General features: G+C 38.2%; 1 protein-coding gene across 5 annotated transcripts in view; it reads left to right on the forward strand.

Moving 5' to 3' along the window:
• The window catches only part of FHL2 (four and a half LIM domains 2), a 114979-nt gene that overhangs the window by 26877 nt on the left and 67313 nt on the right, over positions 1–20789 (forward strand). For 2 of the 5 annotated variants that reach the window (XM_016424889.2, XM_007501182.3), the window contains exons 2-3: positions 17243–17409; positions 20319–20373. The exons of 1 other annotated variant lie outside the window; for it this stretch is intronic. The gene's annotated coding sequence lies outside the window, so the exon portion shown is untranslated. The remainder of the gene's footprint in view (positions 1–17242; positions 17410–20318; positions 20374–20789) is intronic. 2 more of the 5 variants (XM_056807379.1, XM_056807377.1) reach the window with 2 other exon arrangements.

Here is a 20789-nt window from a genome sequence, read left to right on the forward strand (position 1 = left end):
TTTGTTCTCCTTTGAAGGTCTTAAGAGAAAAGAAGGGAAAAGAAGAACATATATAGTAAGAAAAAGAAAAGGGACAGAGAAATTGACTATCATAATTGGGGATCGAGAAGAAAAACATAAGCATAGAGGAGAGAATGAGGGGAAATGGGCCTCATGCAAACTTCACTCTCATCTGACTGACAGAGCTAAAATCCAGAGAGATAAGAGTTGTTGCTACAAGCATACAAGCAAACATTAAACTCAGCATATAATCAAGCTAAAACAGTGAAAGAGAAGAGGTAGATTTAGAGCAAGGGTAGAGTTGGAGAGGAAACAGTCATAAGTAAAACAAACTCCAAAAAGGAAGGAAGGAAGGAAGGAAGGAAGGAAGGAAGGAAGGAAGGAAGGAAGGAAGGAAGGAAGGAAGGAAGGAAGGAAGGAAGGAAGGAAGGAAGGAAGGAAGGAAGGAAGGAAGGAAGGGAGGGAGGGAGGGAGGGAGGGAGGGAGGGAGGGAGGGAGGGAGGGAGGGAGGGAGGGAGGAAGGAAGGAAGGAAGGAAGGAAGGAAGGAAGGAAGGAAGGAAGGAAGGAAGGAAGGAAGGAAGGAAGAAAGGAAGGAAGGAAGGAAGGAAGGAAGGAAGGAAGGAAGGAAGGAAGGAAGGAAGGAAGGAAGGAAACTAGTGTTCAAGGTTTGAGCAAGAAGAGAGAACAGTGTTTTTAGCACAGATTATTTCAATTATAAAATAATAATTGATGACATTACTTCTACAACTTTTTTCTTTGTAAAGAAAGTCTATGGGAAGGGCAGAGAGAGGAAAAAGTATAAGATGGTGGAAATAAAAAATTAATAATCATAATAATGAACATAAATTCCTAAACTAATGGAATATAAGATTTAAATTTTTAACAATCCAATCTCAGAAAGTGAAACTTAGCAAATCATAAATGAACTCCAAGAGGGGAAAAAAAATGAAATAGAATACCAGATGGTTTATAACTGAGTTTTATCAAGTATTCTAAAAATAATTCATTACAATATTACATAGACTATTTGCCAAACTAGGGAAAGAAAGGATGGGAACTGTATTAATCTAAAGAACTTTCCAGTAAGCAAACTTATTCTACCCGTCACTTTCTCTATAATCTATGAACTTAAAGAAATTCTTCGAGGACTAAGAGGTTAACTGATTTGCTTAGGGTCACACAATAATTACACATAAGAGTTGGGGTTTCTTGAGTCTGAGGTCATTTCTCTCTCCGTTATCCTTTGCTGCCTCCTTGGAAAAAAGAAGGGATTCTACTATATTCTTTTATAATACAAATATATTCTTAAAAACGAAACCAGAAAGAAGCAAAGCAGAGAAAGAAAAATAGAGATCAATATCTCCAATGAATATTAATGTAAGAATATTGAATAAAATGTTAGCAAAGTATAGCAATATATTTAAAACATTATATGTTTATGACCAAGAAGAGAGCAAGCTACAGACAGACAGACAGAGACAGAGATTATATATATTGACAAATATGTCAGGAATATAGAGGTGGTACAAATCTGGAAAACTGTAAGCATAATAGGCCATATTAATAACAAGTCCAACAAAAATCACATAATGTCTCAACAGGTAATGGAAAAGGGTTTTGATAATATAAAATACCTGTTTCTATCCAAAATATTAAAAACCATGTGACAGTCTTTTCTTAAAATGGCAAATGGGATCTGTCTAAAACCAAAAGTCTTAATTACCTGCAATACAGAAACAGATCTTTTTCAGTAAGATCAGAAGTAAGGCAAGAGTGCTTATTGTCACCACTAATATTTGATATATAAATGCTAACTATACAAATAAGATAAGAAAAATGAATTGAAAGAATAAACATTCTAAAGAGGAAACAAATGATATGATCTACTTAAGGAATTCCAGGGAATCAACTAAGATTTATGGAAACAACTAATAATGACTAGTATTTAGCATTTTAAGATTTGCAAAACACTTTAATAATATCTCATTTGATCTTCACAACGAACCTGGAAGGTAGCTGCTATTTTTCTCCCCATCTTACAATTGAGAAAACTGAGGCAGACAGAGATTAGGTGACTTGCCCAGAGTTACACAGCTAATAAGTGTCTGAAGCAAGATTTGAACTCAAGTTTTCTTGACTCATCCAATGCTTCTATCCATTGTGCCATCTAGCTGCCTAGCAAGCTAACAGAATATAACATAAATTCATATAAATCATCATCCTTTTTATATAGCATGAAAAAAATCTAGTAGAAAGAAGAGATAATTCTATTCCAGGAAAGAGAAAGTCTATCAAAAAGAATTAAAGAATGTATAAAATGTTTGGGATTCCACCAACCAAACAGCCTCAAGATCTTTATGTAACCAACTACAAAAGAAATGCCCCCCAAAAAGAAACCCAAGCCAAAAGACTGTTGACTATTTCATTTTCAGACTTTGTTAGAGCCAAGTTCTGTATACTTCTGATAATAATATCTGGGCTGGTCTTGTTGCTACTTTCTTGGAGTTTTGAATGATGTGTTATTCCAGGATTTCAGGAACAGCTCTAGCAGGGAAACTGCATGCTTTCAGTGCTCCCCAAGCCGACTGATCCCAGGCACAATCTGATGGTTGCTCTCAGGATCTGAGCTTCACAAGTTCCTTACCTGGATTGGGTACTGAGCAATAGACCCCTGGGCTTGCCCTATTGAGAGTTTCAGTAGACTGTTATTGTACTGACTGACTCAGACATGATCAGCAAAAGGGAGCATTTTGCTCATTCAGTGACAGAACTCTAGGCTTTCCTTTAATTCCTGGGATTCTTACCCTACTCCTTCCAACCAAGGCTGGAGTCAGGAACTGAGAATCTATTCCACTCCTGGAGAATTTATGACACAGCAGCTGCTTGATCATGAACTTGCTCCTTGCTCAGCACACAGGCTAGGATCTTCAATGTCGTCTCACCCTGGAATCTATGACCTGGAACTGGTCTGTGAGCAACAGAACTGCCAATTGGCATCTGTTCCTTCACCCTACATAAATATAGGCCCTTGATGATTGTCTTATGCACAGCCTCTCCCTACATTGGAATGTTCTGTTCAGCTATTCTTGGCTAGATTCTGTCTGCAGACCTCCCTGTCTGTCTCTCTAAGCTGACCTGGGCTGGAAATAGGAATCGATGCCTCCCTTTTGTTTATAATGTATATTAACTTTTCTCTGTACCTGTTGTTTTCTCTTAATAGAATGTAAACTCTTTGAGTGCCTAGAACAGAGCCTTACATACCAGGTTCTTAACATGTGCTTGCTTGTCATTGACTCCTTGAGGAAAGAGGATTGATTTACTTTTTTCCTCATATCCCTAGCCTTTAGCAGAGTGAGCAATACATAGTATGTACTTAATGAGTGTTTCTTGGATTGAATTAAATATTCCTTGCATTCCTGTGTGTTTCTTGGGCTCCCCTTAAATTTCCTAAGAATTCAATTGAAGATGGGAAGATGTAGGGTTTGTAAAGGTAGGAATGAAAACTAGGTCCACAGGGAACACCAACGGTATTGGGGGAGGAGAAACTTTCGATCCTTGAGGCGAAGGTCTTTGCGTACCGGACACATGGCAAGTACCTTATTAGGTCATGTTACCAATCTGCCCACACAAGCATTTTTTATAGCAATGCCTGAAAATTTCTGGAAAGGTCAACTTCATGCCAAAATGAACGTTAATGTTGGCAGCAGGCAGAGATGCCAGCAACTTCTGAAGTTGATTTAACATGTACTGTGTGACTTCCTAAAATAGCCAGGCATGTCTGAAACCCTTTGCTTGTCTAAATGTTAGAAGCCATTGTTCCTTATTTTCTATGGGTTTGTTTTGAGGCACCGTTGGTTCTCATCTGAAAGGATTAAGCTTTTTGGGATTTCACCCTTAATCTTTTCGCTTTTTCCCACCTGTCTGGACCATTCTGGTCCCCAGAATAGTAGAAATACAAGCAGATACAAGAAGACTTGCATACCACACACTTCCCACTTGTTTCTCCTGCCAAGAAATCTTTCGGGTATGAGTAAGAGAATTTGGAGGGTTGATTTTAGAGGATAGAACCAACTAAGAGTTATTCGGGTGACATCTTTTGGGAAATCGGTGATTAAAAGCAGAAGTCACAGTTTGTTTATTGTTTAACTGCAAATTAACAGCTCACCAAAATTCCAAATAATTTCTTTTGAGCCCCCAAGACAACATGAGATGCCAAATGAAAAGAGAGTCCCTCTAATTTTAGGAAGCTCACTTTCCAAAATGAGAGATAAAACAGGAGTTATATTCACCCATCTTTACTCTCTTCTCTGCAGCTGGGAACAATTAAGCACTCATCCACCTACAAATAAGGAAAGAGAAGAAGCCCTTGACCAGAAATCTATGGATTGTATGAATCACAGGCAATAATCGCTAGCATTTATAGAGCAACTGAAAGTTTGGAAAGCACTTTAAACATATACTATCTCCTTTGAGTCTCACAGACATGCTCTGAGGGAGATGTTATTATAATCCCCATTTTACAGATGGAGGAATCTAAAAATAACTAGGCTTAAGTGAGTCACCTAGGGGTCACATGGCTAGAATACTACTGAGGTATGATTTAAACTCAAAGCTCCTTACTTTAAGTTCCATAGTCTATCTGCTCTACCAGCTAACTCTTACATAGCTGAATTATCAGGATCAATGCTGTATTACTATCAGGATCCTTAACAGAGAAAAAGGTTGACCAAGTATATATGAGTTAATATGTATTCTGAGCTAAGAGGCAATTAGGTGGCCCAATGGATAGTGCACTGGGCATGCACTCATAAAGATCTGAGTTCAAATGTGGTGTCAAACATTTATTAGCTGTGTGACCCTCAGCATATCTGTCTGCCTTAGTCTCCTCGGCTGTAAAATGAGGGTGTTAATAGCACCTAACTCCTAGGATTGTTGTGAGGATCACATGAGACAATGATTGTAAAGTGTTCACCATGGGACCTGGCGCATAGTAGGTGCTTAATAAATGTTCATTTCCTCTGGTATCCTCCCTAAGGGTGGGAGTGATATTATGAGTCGTGCCCAAATACTTTAGGCTAATTCATCTCAGAACCTTTCTCACTGTTTCCAAGGAACTTTAACCATCCCCATCCCCCACCCCAACCCATGGCTCATTTCTTTTATTTTATTATCTTATTAGTATTCTTGAGTCATTAAAGAAGGGAGAGAGTTTGATCAGTCAATAAATTTTTATTAAATGTCTGCTATATGCCAGGCACTGTGCTAAGCATTGGGAATACAAAAAGGATCAAAAAATAGTCCTTGCTCTCAAGAAACTTGCAATCGAATTGGGAAGATGACATGCGAACAAATATATACAAAGCAAGCTATTTACAGGATCAATGGGAAATAATTATCAGGCACTGGAATTAAGAGCGGTTAGGGAAGGTTTTCTGTAGAAGATGAGGGACTTTGATTGGGACTTAAAGGAAGCCAAGAAAAATGGTAGACAGAGATAAGAAAGAGAATTTCAGGCATGGGAGACAGTCAGAAAATTCCCAGCTGAGAGATGGAGTGTCTGGCTCACAGAACAGCAAAGAGGTCAGTGTCACTAAATAGATGAGTATGAAAGGGAAAATAAGGAATAAGAATACTGGAAAAGTAAAAGGGCAATGTGAAGGACTTTGAATGCCAAACAAAGGATTTCTTATTTGATTCTGAAGGCAATAGGGAGCCACTGTAGTTTACTGAGGGGTCCAATCACTTCATTTTAGGAAAATCACTTTGATAGCTAAAATGGAGATATGGAATAAGGAGAGATTACCATCTTTATAATGAAATAAGATACTACATAGTTTTCCCTGCCATATCTGCTTAGCTGATTATAAATTCCAGAAGGATAAAGACCTTGTTTTATCTAATCATTGTACATCACCCAGTGCTCTTCAAGTAGAGATTGTCCTAGCATCTCTGTGAGAATATTGGTGTTGAAGTAATGGGTTTTTGTAGCAGAGAATAGTTTAGAATCATGGAAACTACTATACAATTTCCCTAAAGCAATCTAAGTCCCATGATTGCTCTATTCTGGTCCCAGAATACCATCATACTACAAGAGATGCTCCCTAATGGAAATTACACCTTTTTGTCCTATATGACCTGCACCCATGTTCTCCAAATGGGGGGTAAAAGGAATGGAAGGAGATCCAGAGAAGGTAATCTACCCAGTGTGCTCAAAGATCTGCCTCTAGTACCCACAGAATGAGGGTTACCTTTTACAAGCAACCAACTTTATTTTTGCACACATACAAACCCTTAGTAGCAGGATCATCTATATGAAGCAGCCCCTGCATAAAATCCTTAGTCTTTATGGGTTTTTAAAACTATACACATGAAATTAATGACAGCTTACAGTATTTCTCATTTCCTTTATTTCTGTGCAGTTTCCTCCTGGCCTCTGGTTTTTCTCTTTTCCTGACTAATTACTTCTACTCTTTGGTCTGCTTTCCTTCCCCTTCATTTGTATATAAGTCTATCTGTCATTAGGCTATTCTTGGTAAGTGTTTTGCATCAAAAATGATGCAAGGGGAAAATGAATTTAGATTTAGAAAACCTGAGAAAACAGAACTGTAAGATGAGAAAAATTAATCAAGTAATATAGTTAACTTCATTCAGTCATAGAAGTACAGGATAGGTTTAGTATTATACTTATTTCCAAACAATTTTGTTCTACTAGTTTTGCTGAAGTGTTTTTCTTCTTTTTGCATTCTTAGCCATGAGAGATTGCTACCTGGGAGGGAGATATCAGAAAATGTAGATCATGTAAAAATAAGATATCAGTATTCTTTTAGGGTAGATAAAAAGTCAGACCAACTGACAAGGATTTTAAAGCATCTACTATGTGCTAAAGAAACCCTGTATAAAATTTAGTGAGATTTATTTCCTTATATCTTGTTCATGCCTAATCAATAAATTATCTAGACCCAAGAGTCTTATTTTACCAATAGATTTCCCTATAATTCAATAATTCACCTAGACTAGAGTGTTTATAGCAATCTTTGGTAAGTTTCCTGCTGTGACAGTGTAAACCTCAAATTTCCTTAGACTTATAAATGTTTGAAATTTCACCATTGGGATATTTCATACTTGGAAAATTTCTTACTGATAGTCTATTTGGAATGGGAACCCCATTGGCATGGGAGGTTCTTTCTCTTCCCTTCTTAAGATTACTTTAGGACAGAGACCCTTTGCTGAACAATGGAAAGGACTTTGACCTATGCTTAAGCATAGAACAGGAATTTCTTTGAGTCTTGATTGATTTTAGAATTGATACAATGGAGATACTTGGAATAAATCTCCACCCTATTCAGTCCTAGTAGGATTGAGTAAGGGCTGCAGCCTAGATCAAAATTTAATTATTTCAATCTCTACCATACTCAAGTTAACAGGATTTAGAAAGGGCTGTAGCAAAGGAGTATAGATTTAATCATTTGAAAATATGACCTTCAACAGACATGTGAAAAAGCCAGAAACCTCTGGGCGGTCCTGGGTTAAGCGAGAGCCTCCATTGACAGGGAAATTGATGAAGAGTGATTGGTAGATGTGAGGACTGAGGGGAGGCAACTTGGATGGTTTCCTTAAAGATAGGAGGGTCTGGAGACTAGAGAAGTGGTTGGAGTTTTTGGTCAGTGTGGTTCCTGGGCTCTGAGAAGGCTTGCTCTGAAGGAAGCTGAAGGTGGGGGCCTCTGAGACTGTTTCTCCATTTTGGACACGTGAGTAATAGGGACTGATCTTTTTTCTTTGCCCCAGCTATCAAAGGGCTTGGGCCTTTTGGCCCATCCTAAACAGAAGGGGTATTTAAGCCCTATTCCCTTCTCTCTGTATATATATCTCTAATTCCTTTCTTACTCCTATTGTAATTAAACTCCAAAAAAGGCTGACGGCTGACTTGAGTTTTTCATTTAGGAATTACATAGCTGATTCCTTGGCGACCTTAAATTAATATATATATATCAGTCTTTTAAAGTGATTCCCTTGTAACAACAGGGAATATAAATCCACAGGGAGAATTGTTCAAAATCTTTCTTAAAAGCCTAGAAATGAAATGAGCCTAAGATAGCATTCTATCACCTGTTTGAGAATTCTTTCATTTTTAAATACATCAACAGATCTATGATCTCAACAATGGGGATAAGCCCTCTCCCAGTGCTGATTGTAGACACTTCCCTACCTTCTCATCCTGAATAACTCTTGTCCACATTGTTCTATAAATCCTCCAATAAGAGGGAGAAGAGATGTCTGCCCAAATGCCCTATAGTCCTTATCCTAGTTCTAAGAAAGAATAAGATTTTCCATCTGTTATCCTCACTCCCTCACCACATGACTGGCTCATTCCCTTCTCATAGATCTCTTTGACAGTATTTCTTTAACTGTTTTGTCCATGTGATTCATCATTAGTAATATGTTGCATCCTATTTATGGAGGTCATGTGTCTCTCCATTGCCTTTGGGGAAAATTTTTAAATGAATTCTGAAATTCAAATTAGAGTAAGTTATTTCAAGGTATCTTAAGATCAAGGGTTCCTTATGCCCAACGGGCACTAAAAGACTGTCTACCCTTTGGTCCAGCCATAGCACTGCTGGGTTTGTACCTCAGAAGAGATAATAAGGAAAAAGACTTGCACAAGAATATTCATAACTGCGCTCTTTGTGGTGTCAAAAATTGGAAAATGAGGGGATGCCCTTCAATTGGAGAATGGCTGAACAAATTGTGGTATATGTTGGTGATGGAATATTATTGTGGTAAAAGGAATAATAAAGTGGAGGAATTCCATGGAGACTGGAACAACCTCCAGGAAGTGATGCAGAGTCAGAGGAGCAGAACCAGGAGAACATTGTACACAGAGACTGATACACTGTGGTACAATCTAACATAATGGACTTCTCCATTGTGTCAATGCAATGTCCCTGAATAATCTGCAAGGATCTATAAGAAAAAACACTATCCTTCAGGAGAGGATAAACTGTGGGAGTAAAAACACCAAGGAAAAGCAACTGCTTCAGGGGTGCAGGGGATATGATTGAGGAGAGATGCTAAATGAGCACCCTAATGAAAATACCAACAACAAGGAAATGGGTTCGGAATAAGGACACATGTGATACCCAGTGGAATCACGCGTCGGCTAGGGGAGGGGTGGCGGGAGGGGGGGCAGGAAAAGAAAATGATCTCTGTTTCCAATGAATAATGTATGAAAATGACCAAATAAAATAATGTTTAAAAACTAAAAAAAGAGTGGGTGGACGGGTGGGAGAGAAATAATGTGATTATTGTAACCAAGGAATAATGTTCTAAATTGACTAAATAAACTTATTCAAATGGGAAAAAAATCACACCAATTCATATTACAATTTAGGATCCTAGATTTAGATATGGAAGGGACCTGAGAAGCCTTTGTTTTAGAAATTAAGTGACACCTCTCTGAGATTAACTTCTATTCACACCGTTTGAGGAAAAATCAAGTCTAATATTAAATAAACTATTAGAAAAATAGGTAAAGCAAGAATTCTACAAAATTCCTTTTATGACACAAATATTACACTGATACCTAGATCAGAAAAAGTGAAAACAGAATAAACAAAGAAAAAACTAAAGAACAATTTCCTTAGTAAGTATTGATGCAAAAAATATAAACTACTAACAAAGAGGTTATAGCAATATCATAAAGATCATACACTATATACAAGTGGGATTTATGAACACTATTGCAATTAGCATTCCTTTAAACCTCAAGGCAACTAAATGTCTCTCATTGGATTTTATATTTGTTTATTGATTATGACTCAGTTAAGAACTGCTGATAACCTGTATGACCCGAGAGAAAGGCAGAATCATGTTCCCAAGAACTTCTAGACGCTTCATTACTTTGGCCTCTGAGGGCAATTGTCAGACACTTAAATTAATTATGGATGATATTACTTCATAGTCATATAGTTTCACTCAGAGAAAAATTATATTAAAAAGATTGGACTTTGCCCCCCAAAGCAGCCTGACTATAAAAAATTTCCCCAAATCAATTCAGACCCTTCAATTCTGCATTCAACTCTCTTCAATTCTGCATTCAACTCATTGCCCAGGACAGGCATTGCAAATGAATCAACTCAATAGGTCATAAGAACATAGGTTAGAAGCTAGAATGGAAGCCAGAGTCCATCTAGTCTAATTCCTTCTTTTAATATACAAAGAAACAAATATGAAATGACTTGCCCATAGTTATGTACTCAATATCAATGGTATATGTGGGTCAAAAGTCTTTCTGCCTCTGCCTCTACTCCATCTACTAAGTGACACTACCTCCAGTTGGACCAGCTATCCAACTTCATATTGTAGTCTGCACAATGATCATTTTCCATTCATTTAGTTTTTTACGTGTGATTTATTAGACTGATCTCTTTGAGTAATCATGGATGTCATTCAAGAAGCAGTATATATATATATATATATATGAATATACACTCTCCAAGAGACACTTATCAATCAACGTACATCAGCACTTTATAACTTTTTAGAGAGTTTTCTAATTCTAACATTGAAAGGTTAAATAACTTGTCCAAGGTCACAGAGCCAATATCAGTTTCAGGTCCAATCCCTCATTTTATGGATAAAGAATGAAACCTAGTAAAGCGAAATGACTGGCACATATTCATCTAGCTATATAGTGTTCAAATCTGCGCTTGCCTCGAAGCCTTCCTGACTCTGCATCCCTCTAATACTTCAGAGCTTCAAGAAGTCAACACAGTATAATTAACAATAGGATCAGCTGAAGAACATGCCTATTAGGATCTTTCTCTTCTAATTGGTCCCATATAGGAAGACATCTATAACAGTGAATATCCTTGAACAACCTATCTAGATAAATATGTATATATGTATGTGAATAAATATGTATACATGCACATATGTTCAATGTGTATATGTAAATATAGATAGATGATAGGTAGATAGACAGACAGACAGACAGACAGACAGACAGACAGATAGATAGATAGATAGATAGATAGATAGATAGATAGATAGATAGATAGATAGATAGATGGATGGAGGGAGGGAGAGAGAGAAAGAGACAGAGAGAGAGAAAGAGACAGAGAGAGAGAGACAGAGAGAGAGAGAGAGAGAGAGAGAGAGAGAGAGAGAGAGAGAGAGAGAGAGAGAGAGAGAGAGAGAGAGAAAGAGAGCAAGTAGGTGTCACAGTGGATAGAATAACAGATCTGAAGAAGTCAGAAAGACTCATCTTCCTGAGTTCAAATCTGACCTCAGACATTTACTAGCTATATGACCCTGGGTAGGTCACTTAATCCTGTTTGCTTCAGTTCCTCATCTATAAAATGAGCTGGGGAGGGACATGACAAACTGCTCTGGTATTCTTGCCCCAAAAATCCAAATGGGATCACCAAGGATCAGAGACAACTGAAACAACCGAACATCAACAAAAGATAGATAGATCAGTCCTTCTTTAGGGTTATGTCTGCTTGCATTAATCAAGGTATTGTGTATGATTTTAACACATGCATGAGATTTCTTGTTGAAATAGTCTTTAAAGCTTTTATTCTACCTAGTCAAATGTCTACAAGCCAAAAGAATTTGACCCTAGCCTTAGTTGTCTACCTAATTTTCTTCCTGGCTCTGGAACCAGTGACTTCATCTTTGATGGCTCCAGTTTGTTCTGTAAAGCCTTCAAAGAAAGGCTCCTTGCAGCCCTTGAATTCAGTGAATTTCTATGTCTCTTTTGGTAGTTCAATAACATCTGCAGAAGATATTTGAAGGTAAATGCAGCACTTAATTACACATGATAATAGGAGCAGTGATTCATAATTGAAAACAGAAGCAGCTTTGGCAGGTGTAGGGATGTGAATTGTTGTGGGGAGGGAAGAAAGTGGAGAAGGTTTATTGCTATTTTGGATTTTTATGCTTTTGTTTGGAGCAGATTGATGCTACTTTCAAATCCCATTTTGATATGGCTAACATAATACCACCTTAATATTTGTAGGTTGTTTTTACTTTTCAAAATAAACAAATTTCCAAATAGATATTTTTATATCTGTTTTCTCATTTAGTCCTCTCAGAAATATTCTAAGGTAGCATGATTGGATAGTTTTATTCTCATTTTACAACTGAGAAAACTGAGGCACAGAGGGTTGTGCCTTAAAGTTACATAGCAAGGCAATGTAATATAATAAAAGGAATATCAGCTTTAGAGCTATGAAGGTCAAGGATCAAGCTCTACCAACTGTGTCTTACTGTGTGACCAAGTAATTTTGCCTTTTAGTTTGCTCACTTATATAATGAGATGAGTAAGTTATAAATACACACACACACACACACACACATGTGTGTGTGGGGGGCAACTAGGTGGCACAGTGGATAGTACTGGACTTAGAATCAAAAAGATCTGAGTTCAAATTTGGCCTCAGATATTTGCTAGTGAAATAGAAAAGGCTTGTCCTGCAAATCCTTGATTTTGCAGATCAGGTCCCCAGCTTGTTTCTTGCATGCTTGGCTTACAAGTCCTCTCTCTCTTCATGTCTCTACCACACTAGGTATATGACTCTGGGCAAATCAACCCCTACTTGCCTCAGTTCCTCATCTATAAAATCGGAACACACTAAGGAAGGAAATAACAAGCCACTCCTATCTTTGCCAAGAAAATTCCTTGGACAAAAGAAAGTCCCATGAGGTTACATAGAGTTGGGCATGATTCAAATGATTGAACAAGAACAATATAAATGTCTGTAGGTGTATGTGCGGCATGTATCCATGTATGTATAGATGAATAGAATGTGGTATGTTTATGCTTATACATACACATGTCCAAGAAAACAGACAATGAAGTCTATTTCTCCTATCTCAGTAAAGGAGGAAGGGATAATGATGGCAGAAGGATACATAAATACTGAGATAGTCCCCATTTTAATTGTTTTTTGAGAGTATTATATATCTAGAAATAATAATATCTGGCTTTTGTAGAGAGCTTAAATTGGCAAAGCACTTACTTTCCATACATTATCTCTTTTGAGCCTCACAAGAAATCTCTGAGAGATATTGTTTTTATTCCCATTTTGCAGTTGAAAAAAAAAACGGAGGTAGCAGAGGTTAAGTGACTTGCTGAGGATCACAGAATTATTAAGTGTCTGTGGCAGCATTCAAACTCAGGACCTCATGATTCCAGCTCCAACCCTCTAATATATTCACCTATATACACCTGTGGTATAAAAGCCGGAAAGGCAATAATAAACCTTTTTTTAATGAGGGGGACAAACTTTAAAATTCTCAATGTCAAATTAGTTTGAATCAGTGGCCCCAAAGGGACTAAAACCTTGCTTCTTGGTTCCTTGGGGCTTGGGGGTTTCTCGACTGTGTTTTCTAACACACGGTGCTGCTTCTCCTCTATCAAACAGTCCCAAAGACGGTTGGTTCGCAGGGGAAGGAAGCCAGCCTGTGATTACACATTTTGGAGCAGTTGTCCTCACGATAAGCCAGAGCTGGGGGATAAGTGAGACTTGTGCCCTGTGCAATAAACATTCTTGGGAAGAGCTGCTCCTCGGTGAAACTCTCCAGTTTCAGAGCAGCAATGGAGTGATTGTTAGAGACCATATGTGAAAGCTATTCAGACATGTTGAGAAAGCAAACACTGGTGAAGCAGAATAAGATTTCACCAGGTTTGTCCCAATTCTAGGAATTTACTCTGCTCCCCACCCCCATCCCACCCAAGCCTACTTTTAAATTGACCTCAGGGTAGCTGTGAACAGGGACAAGAATGCTTGTAATTTTGCCCCCACTCAAGAATAAAACAATTTCCAAGTCAACATGAATGAAGCGATTTCTGCAAAGAAGACCTGAAATTCGAGACGTAGTAAAGCATAGAAACAAGAAACTTTTGAAAACTGTTGGGGGGGGGGGGGGTCCTTGACCTCACAAGCAGTCAGTCCATGGGCTAGTATTTATTGAGCCCCAGTGATATGCCAGGCACTTACTGTGCTAAGTGATGGGGGTTCGAAAAAGGCAAAAGACAGTGTTTGCTCTTAATATTAGGAAGACAGAATATCTCAAACATTCCACCAATATGGCATGATAAACGACTTCCATGTGGGCCCTGAAATGTTGGGTTTTTAAGACACCATTCTATTGGTTATTATCCCCAAATAGCAGCTTTCTTTAATGGTCTATCAAGACCGTAATGGAGACGTACTAAGGACAACCAAGTAAGATCGGAATTATTTTGACAATATGACGGCAAACTCTTTAGGGCCATCTAGTTATTTGTGGATTTGGCCAGAACACTGAAACGTTTTGAGACTTTAAACATTGAAATTTGTATCCATTTAATCTTTTTTTTCCTTAGAAAATTAAATTGGATGTGGAAAGTTTGCGTCTAAGATAGAAGCCAAATTTTTCTCCTGACTAGAATGCGAGGGGGATAGGGGAAATTGGCCTTTTGTATATTTACTTGTGAGTATTGAGACTGGCTTCATGGTGGGCTATAAGCATTTCCTCTGAGCAAACAGAGGCAGAGCGGCAAACTATGCTTGCTTCAGTACAAAGAAAATAACAGGAACAGACCCTGTGAAGAATGGCTAACTCAAGGAGAGGTGACTCATTTCCTGGGTGGTAGACCTGTGGGTCACACATTACAATGTGGCGTTGTACTCACATAGGCACTTGGCACTCACACAAACAACCAAAGTGTCATCTTAAAATAGCAACAATAAAATTTCCTGCACACTAATTTTTCTTCTAAAAATCAGACTCCCCTCCCCCCCCCCCGCCCGCCAATCTATACTATTTTGGGTTTAAATTCTCAAAGAGTTCTATGGGCATGAGGAGGCTGAGTTATGGTTTAAGTCTCACCTCTAATCTTGCTTCCTGTGTGAACTTGGACAAATCTCTTAATCTCTCTGGGATTCAGTTTACTCAGCTGTAAAATGAGAGGATTGGACTAGATTGTCTCTTCCAGCTCTAGACTTATGATGCTATGTATTCCCATTTTCCCCTCTGCTTACCACAGTCTTGATAATCATGTGTGCCAGGGAGAAATCAGAACTAGTAAGAATCAGCAAGCTACTATTAGATTAGAAACTCCTTGAGGACAAGAATTTCATCTTGTTTATTTTTGTATCCCTCCTAAAGAGACTTGCGTGTGTTACACATAAACATAAATGATGCAGAAAAATAATGTAGAAAGAATTAATGCAATATTTGCATTTTATGTGTGAAAAAAGAGAGGAGCCAGAAGATAATAGTGAAAATGAGAGTTAAACCACAATTTAGAGAAAGTCTCTTTATCTTGGACATTGATGCCAAAGGCATTCACATGGAATACATCTCACTGCTACTTTGAAAAACCTGCAGTCATCCTCCATTCCTTGCCCCATCACACACCCTTCACCACAAGTCCCCGACATTCTCTCTTAGGAACCCTTGATCCCCAGATTAATTCCTTGTGCTGAGCAGTACTCACAAAGTGAGGAGAATTTCAGCATTGAGTTTCTAAATAGGATCCTTCACCTAATTCCTATGGGACCTAATTGATATCGTAAGGCCAGATTCTGACTTTTAGAAGAGAAAAAGATATTTATAGGTTAGATTTTTCACTGTTTCTTCTTATTCTAACCTACTCTTTTGTTCCTCTCTTGTTTTCCCCCTATTTTTTCACTCTTTTTCTCCCCCTTCTTGTTCATTCATTAACTTCCATTAGCCTTTGTAGGTACAATAACACTCAGAGAATTCTATGAGGGATTAGTGCTGCTTCTTCTGTAGTCCTTAAATGATAAATGATAAAGAATCAAGACCATAGAGGATACAAAGAAAAAATAGAGGAATGAGAATATCTTTAAATAATGTCTTCCTTTTTTCTTCCTTCCTTCTTTCCTTCCTCCCTCCCTCCCTTCCTTCCTTCCTTCCTTCCTTCCTTCCTTCCTCCCTCCCTCTCTCCCTTCTTTCCTTTTTCTCTTTTCTTCCTTTCTTCCTTCCTTCCTTTCTTTCTTTCTTTCTTTCTTTCTTTCTTTCTTTCTTTCTTTCTTTCTTTCTTTCTTTCTTTCTTTCTTTCTTTCTTTCTTTCTTTCTTTCTTTCTTCCTTTCTTTCTTCCTTTCCTTCTTTTTTTTATAGAGAACTAATTCCCCAGTGAAGAAATTTCCTCTTCCAAGGGAGATAGGCATCTCCTCTACAATTTACAATCTTAGCTACTTGGGATGCTAAGAGTTAATTGACTTGCTTTGTTTTGGAGGTAGAACTTGTATCCAGGTCTTGCTAACTATGAGACTTGCCCTGTACCCACTATCTACACTAACTCTTTAAAACTTTCTTTCATTTGTTTAAAAACACCCAATGACCAGCCTATGACATGTATTTGAAAAGCCAATTCATTGATTTACTACATCAGTATAAAGACCTGGCATAGGCACTGCAGATGAACAATGAACAGAAGGCTGGATTGTTTTGGGAAATTGTGCAATGCTGCAATAAATTAATCAAACATGTTATTAAACAAAGTACCTTGGAATTATGCAATATGCTAGGTGAGGTTCTGGGGATACAAAAGGAAAGTTAAGTACTCCTTGCCCTTGAGGTGCTTACAATCTAGCCAGAGGACCCTATGGGGTGAAGAGGAGGGGATGGGGAGAATCAGGCAATGCTTCATGTAGCAGATGGTTCCTGAAGTAAGTCTTTAAGGAACTGAGGGGTTCCAAGAGGCAGAGATCAAGAGGAATTGAAATCCTGGCATGGAGGAGAGCCAGTACAGGAACATGGAAATAAGAGATGGAAAGCCATGTATGGGCAAGAGTAATAAAGCCAGTTTTATTCTACCATCGGGTATGAAGAGGAGCAATGTGTATTAAGGCTGGAAATATAGGTCGGGATCAGATTGTGAAGGGATTTAAGTACCCAACAGAGGGGTTCATGTTTGATCCTAGAAGGAATATAGAGTTTCCTCCTGGTAGCACATATGGGTAGCCTTCAGTGTATTTCTAAATGATGGCTTAAAATTTCAAATAAATGAATGAAAAAGTGATGACATTCACAATAAGTGACCGAAGTAATATCATCCCAGAAAAGTAGACTAGAAAAAGAAAATCATGACTATTCATATTATGAGCTCTAAGATATGCTGTAGGCAAAGCCTGAGTATTGTCCTGGTTCTAAGGAGATAGAAAAAAAGAAAGACCTCCAGCATGCTAGGAAGATCAGAGAAGTATAACTCTCTTGTTTTACAGATGAGAAAAGAAAGGTCCAGGAAATGAAGTGACTTGTCCAAAGTCACAGAGGTGGTAAGCACCAGAGACAAGATCCTCTGTGGAACATCTTTGGGACTTTGAGAGATAAGGATAAATTTCATGCAGGTTATGAAGGTGAAGCTGGGTTGTGATCTACATTAATTGAGGTAATATTCATATCAATTAATTCACAGATTAGTGAAATCTAATCCATGTGCTAAAGAATAAATATTCTTTTCTGAGTTTGACATGTCACATGAGTTTTCTAAGTTTTAGTTTCCTCATCTATAAAATGGGTATGATAATACTAAAGAAGGAAATGGCAAACTATTACAGTATCTTTGCCAAGAAAAATCCAAATGAAGTCAGGAAGAATTGGACACAACTGAACAATAACAATATCTATACTTCCTGCTTCAGGGGGTTCATGTAAGGAAAGTTCTTTGCAAAATGTAAAGCAATTCAGAAATAGGAGGGGAAAGTGGAAGAAAGAGAGAGTCATCATGTATGTACCAATGTGTCATTCATGAATAAGAGAATTTCAATTCTCACCTGTTCATCTGTCCCTCAATCTAACTGGCAAATAGGGTCAGATTTCATCTGCAGGCTAGTTGTGTGACCATGGGCAAGTCACTTAACACTATTTGCCTAGCTCTTGTCATTCTGTCCTAGAATTGTTACTAAAACAGAAAGAGGTTGTTTTTTTTAATCATCTGCAGGCATACCACTGGGTCATAGATTTAAAGTCAAAAGGGACCTTAGTGATTATTGGGGTTACCTGCCTCATCTTACAAATGAAAAAAACTGAGACCCACAGAAACTAAATGATTTGCCCAAGGTTACTCACATAGGAAGTATTTGAGGCACATCTTTTTGACATTAAGTCCAGCATATTATACATTATGCCATACTTCCTCTGATACTTTCAACCACGTTCTAGCTATGTTGGAAGTGACAGTAAATACTTTGGCCACATAATAAGAAGGCAGGACCAATGGGAAAAGACCCTGATTGTAGGGGAAATTGGAGGCAAAAGGAGAGGGGGAGAAAATAGGTTGAGATGGATGGATTGTATCATTGAAACAATGAACGTGAGCTTGGACAGACTTTGGGATATTGTGGAGGATAGAAGGGTCTGTGTGCTAGTCAAACGCAGGTGAACAACAACAAGCTTGGTTTACCACTTGTGGATCTAGTTACACTAGGCTTAGGAGAACAGATCCAACTGTTGCCTGTGAGACTACTTCAACAACCACTTGTGTTCTTATTTGCCCCTTAAAAAAATAAAAGCTGTCTTCTGGGAAAACATATGATCGATCATGTGATTCAATGGGTATATGATTGGGGATTCTGGCTTTAAATGATCACTCTATTGCAGATATTAATAATATGGAAATAGGTTTTGACCAATGATATATGTATAACCCAGTGGAATTGCTCATCAGGTCTGGGAGTGGGGAGATGAAAGGGGAGGGAAAGAACATTAATCATGGAACCAGGGACAATATTCTAAATTTTAAAATGTAAATTAAAAAAAAAAACCTGTCTTTGGGGCAGTTAGATGGCTCAGTGGATTAAGAGCTAGTCCTGGAGTCATGAGGACCTGGATTCAAATCTGTACTCAAATACGACCTACCTGTGTGACCCTGGGCAAATCAGTTAACTCCAATTGCCTGGCCCTTGCCCTTCTATCTTAGAGCTATTATTAACACACACACACACACACACACACATGCACACACACGCACACACACACAAAGTGCTCTGTTCCATTTGAGAGAATTATTTAATTTTTTAAAAGGTAGTCCATCTAGCTTTTTTTTCCCCTTAAGTTTTGCTAATACAGGCTTCCTCTTCACTTGAGGAAACTTAAAGGCTAATTGCAATGTGGAGTCAGAGTTCCCAATTCCACATATAAATTTAGGCTATTGCCAGCCTGGGAAGTGCCCACTTCAGAAAGTGTCACTAGTAAATGATTGAGTTCAGACTTTGAGTTACTGTTCTCTGTTTTACTTCAGTAATAACCCTTTCCACTCTCCTCAAAGTCCTTCAGTATTCCCAGAGGTTGGGTGACATTGCACGCCTGGCTTTGTTCTGAATTTCTGTTAGTTCATTTGTTACAATTTTTAGTTAGTGCATATGGGAGTCAGCAAGATATAGGAGAAATTACACTGGTTCTGAGGTCAAATCCCTGGTTCTGACAAGGTCTGGACTTAAATCCCACCTCTAACATTTAATCTAGCACTGTGACCATGTTTAAGTTATGTCCTCTCATTTGCCCTCAAGTTTTTGGTCTGTCAAATGAGTGTAATAATCTGTGCAGTACATAGTGTAAATGATGAACATCTAGTTAGGTTGAAAATCATGTAGATTAGAAGAAAGGGCACTGGCTCTGCAGTTGGAAGAACTGAATTCTAATCCCACTTCTGCTATTAACTACTTGTATGGCCTTGGGCAAGTCACAGATTCTCTAAGCCTAAATTTCCTCAACTGTAACATGAAAGAGGCAAATTAGATGATCCATATATGGTGCCCTCCAGCTCTAAGTCCATGTTTCTACCTCTTATAGAAATGGTTATTGAAACAAGGAAGAATCTTCATTTTAATGAGAGTCAAGAGTTTTGACTTCTTCTACCTATGAGTTGTGTGACCTTAAGCAAAGCATTTAACCTCTGGAAGATTTAGTTCTCTGACCTGTAAAATGAAGGGCTTGTTCTGGAAAATCTTTCTTGGATTATGTGGAGGTTCCTTTGAGTGAATTCTAAGCACAACTGAGAAAAGTCAACCATCTTTTTTTCAGAATCGTAAATCATGAAGATGACTTTTTAGTTTTCTTCAGTGGTACCTGACTCTTTGTGACCACATGGACCTTGCTATCCATGGAGCTTCCTTGGCAAACTGGATTCAGGGAATCAGAAATTAAGTGACTTGCCCAGGGTCATAGAGAAGGAAGAATCTGAAGTCAGACTTGAACTCAAGTTTACCTGACTCCAGCCTCAGTGCTCAATCCTCTGAACTATCTAGTTGCCTAAAAGATAACCTTAGAGACATCTAATCATGTCCCTTCCTGTTGCAGATAAAGAAAATGGAGTCTCAGAGATGTCAAATATTCGCCTAGGCTCACAAAGACAGTAAGTTGCAGAACAGAGATTTGAGCCTGGTTCTCTGGCTCCTAATTCAGTGTCATCTCCTTTTGTCTACCTCCAGAGCATTTAGGATGATAAACTTCATCCAATCTTTGACTTGTACTACTGCCAAACATATTTCATATTAACTGCATCAGTACAGGCTATCAGCTAATCTTCTTTGGCCTGGATCCACAGTTCACAACTTGAACTTTCTTTACACACTGAAGAAGAAACATTTACAATCCCAAAGCGCCCATTCACCCAACTTGGATTCAGACTCCCTCCCTCCCACCCAACCTCCTTTCCCTGGAGATTAGGTAGACTATATTAACTTTTTCCCATTAATAGATCCGAAACTGAAGAGAATGTGGTCCTTTGTTATATGCAAAGTTTTAGTTTTTCATCTCCTATTTTGGTTT

Source organism: Monodelphis domestica, chromosome 8 (genome assembly GCF_027887165.1).
Source record: "Monodelphis domestica isolate mMonDom1 chromosome 8, mMonDom1.pri, whole genome shotgun sequence".
Taxonomy (NCBI): domain Eukaryota; kingdom Metazoa; phylum Chordata; class Mammalia; order Didelphimorphia; family Didelphidae; genus Monodelphis; species Monodelphis domestica.